The sequence below is a fragment of the Sinocyclocheilus anshuiensis genome, unplaced genomic scaffold (assembly GCF_001515605.1).
Source record: "Sinocyclocheilus anshuiensis isolate Anshui unplaced genomic scaffold, SAMN03320099.WGS_v1.1 scaffold250, whole genome shotgun sequence".
Classification (NCBI taxonomy): domain Eukaryota; kingdom Metazoa; phylum Chordata; class Actinopteri; order Cypriniformes; family Cyprinidae; genus Sinocyclocheilus; species Sinocyclocheilus anshuiensis.
Window position 1 is genome coordinate 86,473 of NW_015547652.1, and position 4,846 is coordinate 91,318.

Below are 4,846 nucleotides of genomic sequence, written 5' to 3' on the forward strand. Positions count from 1 at the left end.
ACACACACACACACACACACACACACACACACTCACACACACACACACACACACACACACACTGATAACACTAGTTTATGCATTTACCAGCAGAAACAACATCATATAATGAAATGTATATTTTTTCAGTTCAAGTTTATTTTATGTTAAGCAACCAACATTGTTTCATGGTTTTAGTTTCATTTAACTACAATAATCCTGATGCAAAATAAATAGTTCTTTAGTGAAAGATGAGTGTGATCTGATGAGAATGTTTTATTGCTCTCCGCTTCCCAACAGCATTGATGCTCCTGCAGTTTTTCAGGAAAGACGAATGTTTCTGCATCTTCCACACTTCACCTTCAAGAGACAGACGAGCGAATAATAAACAGAAGATCTCCTGATTCATCACGCGACAGGAGAAGAGAGGAGCAGAGGACGGATGAATAATAGCCGTGCCTAGATGACAAACGGAGGAGAAGCGGCTGAGGATGAAGGCGTGAAGAGGATCTGCAGATGCAGCGCTGATGTGCTGAGCTTGCTGCTTTCAGCCGGAGATTGGGATCTGCTGACGGGCTAAACCCATGCAGCTGCTGCAGGATCAGTCTGGACACACAAGCAGCGTCGCTAAAGGACGTCAGGATGAGATCCAGGTTTCCATAGGAACATGTGTTAATCAACAGAACGCAGGAACGCTTTGCGCTCTTACTTTAGAAGAAGATCTGCTGAACGGATGTAAACATGGTCAAGCGTGACAAACAGAGCTGAACATCAGTGCATCTGAAAGCATCATCAAACGGGCTGAAATATTTGAAATTCTGCTGAGCTTCAGCTACAGAGCTATTAAAACATATCTGTTAATTTAAATAAAATTCAAATAAAATTAAATATGGAAAACTTTAAAGGAAAATGAGAAATGCTGCCTAATTTTAGTTGAAGCACTAACATTATTAACTGGATAAAAACCAAAACTGAAATAAAAATAATTTAAACCTGAATAGTAATATTAAAATAATAATAATAAAAATGATAAAAGCTCGTAACAAACTGACTAAAACTTATTTTAAAATTAAAATAAATCTGGAATGAAATAAAATATAAATATTAGGAAAATTTGAAATCTTTCTTTGGCAACAAGCTGAAATAAGTTAAAGTTGAAGCACTAACTAAAATTACTAAATGGAATATAAATAAAAAATAAAACTGAAATAAAAATAAATTAAACATAAATAATATATAAAAAATATTTTTAAAAATATAAAAAAAAGAGGTAGCATTACAAAAATCTAAAATAAAATATAAATATTAGATGAAAAACTTTGAGCAAAAATTACCGACTGAAAATAAATAAAAACTAATCCTTAAAAATAAAAATAAACAAATAGTAATACTAAAAAAATATATATAAAAACGACAAAAGCACACAATTAAAATTTCTGAAATAAAATAATCTATTACATGAAAAACAAATTAGACACTCAAACAGCAGAAGCACACACCAAATCTACAAAACCAGACACTAATTATCAGCCTTTGACTCAGTTTTCAATTTCAGAAAACACTTTTTGCAAAACACAACACACAATTCTCTGTGTAACACACACAAATCTAACAGGAATTAATATTATGGCAAAGCTGTTTGCAAATGTTTGCTTTTGAGATGTGTTTGTGATATTTTGAATGCAGTGCTTCATTTTGCAAGAGATGAGAGGCTTTTTGCATTTTGTGTGCAATTCTTGGATTTGTGTGTGAAGTTATGAAAATGTGTGTAAGCAGCTGAAACAAACTGTAAATGAAAAAGAAAAATATTGCCTTGGCAACTAAAGCCACATCCACACGAAGCCAGAGCTTTCCCTATCCAATCTTTTTTTCCCCCTCGTCTCAAGAAATATCTGCGTACACACGAAACCATGAAGCCGACTCAAAACGATGTAGTATACATGCCAGACCAGCATGTGGCGCTGTAATTCTGGCGCATGCGCATAAACCTTGCGCGCTTTATACAAGCCCAACACAACAACAAGAAGACGAACATGGAACAATACATTTATTAATCTGTGTTAATGTTAGTTAATAACAATACAATCGTTCAGTGTTTGTTCATGTTGTTGTTGCTGTTACGTGACGTAGCGGTGTAAAACTAAAACTGAAATAAAACATTCTTAAAGGGGTCATCGGATGCCCATTTTCCACAAGTTGATACAATTCTTTAGGGTCTTAATGAAAAGTCTGTAACATAGTTTGGTTAAAATTTCTCAATGGTAGTGTAAAAACACCTTTTTTACTCTGTCAAAAACAGCTCTGTTCATAGCGACCCGTTTCGGTGCATGTTCCTTTAAATGTTAATGAGCTCTGCTGGCTCCGCCCCTCTCTTCCGAGCTGCTCTCTGAGAGACTGTTTTCTGAGGGACTGATGACAGTCACTCAGGGCGGAGCTAAGGTAAGACGCCAGTCCAGTCTGTGCTGAAACGCTACTGTCAATCAAACTATCGTGGGAGAGTTATTAATTAATTATTAATTATATATTAATTAAAATATTCATACAAAAAATAACGAAATGACACTTCGAGCTGGAGTTGCACCATTGCACATCAGACTTTAGTGGCAGTCGATTGTTTTTATTTAGCTGCACAGAAATGTTGTACCAAGACGTGATGTTCGAGAGACGCACACGTCACCGTCAGGTTGTCCCACGACACCGGGAGACTCGCCTGCAGACGGGTCACGTCCAGCACCAACACGACCGCGCTGACGGCGAAGCAGCTCGTCCAGACCGCCATGCAGAAGGTCCCGTAGGTGGCGCTGTAACCGGCGCCGTGGATCACTAATGAGACGATGGTGCAGCCCAGCGTCAGCTGACACACACGGGCCGCACCTCTGGGAGAAAACACGGCCGAGACGTTCAGATGATGACCAGCGGAGGCGCTCATGACGAGACGCTACACTAGCGGTCCAATGTTTGAGGTCTGCTCAGCAAGGCTGCATTTATTTGATCAAAAATACAGTTGAAATTTTATTATTGCTGTTATTATTTTTTTGTTTAACATTATAAACAATGTTGCAAACGCTGCATAATCTTTTTGTGGAAACAAAAGCAACCCGTAAAAATAAAACACTTACTAAAAACAAATTTATTTACAAAAATTGTAAAATTTAAATACTTAAAATAGTTTAAAAATGAAAGTAAATTAAAATAAAACACAAAAAATAATAATCAAATCATAGAAATGTGAAATTAAATAAATAATTTAAAAACAAATTTAAATAAAACGCTGATTAGAAATTTATTAGTACAAGTAAAAAATAATAATTAAATCACAACAATTTAAAAATATGTAAAATAAATCATTAAAAAGGAAAACAATATAAAACTGACTAGAATTGTGCTTTATTTCATAAAAATGTCAAATTAAAATAATTTAAAAATGAAAACAAATCTAAATAAAACACTCACTAAAAATTTAATAATAAAAATTTAAAATTGAAATAATTAAACAATGAAAACAAATCAAAATAAAGCTCTTACCTAAAATTAATTAAATCATAAAAACGTCAAGTAAAAATAATTAGAATCATTTTAAAACGAAAACAAGTCCAAATAAAATACTAAAAAAACATTAAAATGTATTAAAAAAATGAATGTTAAAAAAATAAAACAAATGATGTTAAAATCAAACAATCAAAATAAAACACAAAGTGTGAAATTCGTGATTAATTTTTTTCAGGACTCTTTGATGAATAGAAAGTTTAACAGAACTTTCATTTATTTGAAATCTTTTGTAACATTATAAATGTCTTCACTGTCACTTTTGATCAACTTAATGCAGCCTTGATGAATAAAAGTATTAATTTAAACTCTTACTGACCCCAAACGCTAGTGTATTTGACGTCTTGTTATGATGGAGGATTTCTAGATCAGAGGATCCGGCAGCAGGAGGCTGATGTTGAGGTGTGCAGCTTTTTCCTCAGGCGTGCATGAAGTATTTCTGACTCTATTTTGGAGCGTCTGACTCACGATCTGTCAGAAAGCAGACACGTCAAACTCACTCGATTCTCACAGAGACAGACAGAAAACCTGTTCAGAGTCGCAGCGGCATCATTAACATCAGATCAATTACCTTCCAGATCCAGACTCAGTGATTCAGCAGAATCTGGAAGCAGAACCCAGAAGATCTCCAGTCGTGGAGAGTGCTGTGGATTACTTGTGGATTATTGTGATGCTTTTATCAGCTCTCATTCTGACTATCAATAAATAAATAAATATTATCATATTTTTTTGATTATGAATATTTCTCTGTGGTAAAGTGCAGTGACACACAGACTATTGATAGAGGCCGGAACGATCCTCTAAAAACAGCATCGTGCTGCGACTGTGACTCGTTTACTGAATTAAACACGAACCGTAACAGATGGACTCATTTTCTGACACTGATCCTCACACCAGAAACGAACATGCTTCAGTAATATTAATATTGACCTTCAGTTCATGAATAAATAAGTTACAAAATAAGTTAAAAAAGAGTTTAATTAAAAATGGTAAATAAATAAATAAAATAATATATATTTCATATTACCTAAGATTTTTCTGGTTTCATTTTTAGATAACTGTAATTAACGCTGTTCCAAATAACTGTCTGACTTTTAGAGGATGTTTTTAACACAACAGCGCCACCAGCTGAAGGATCAGTGTATTCACATGCTGTAGTTCAGCGGGATTTGTGTGTCTGCTCTGCCATTTGGAGAAAACACACACACAAACACGCACGCACTCACGCACGCACTCACGCACACACACACTCGCACACACACACGCACGCACGCACGCACTCACACACACACCCACACACACACACACTCTCACACACACA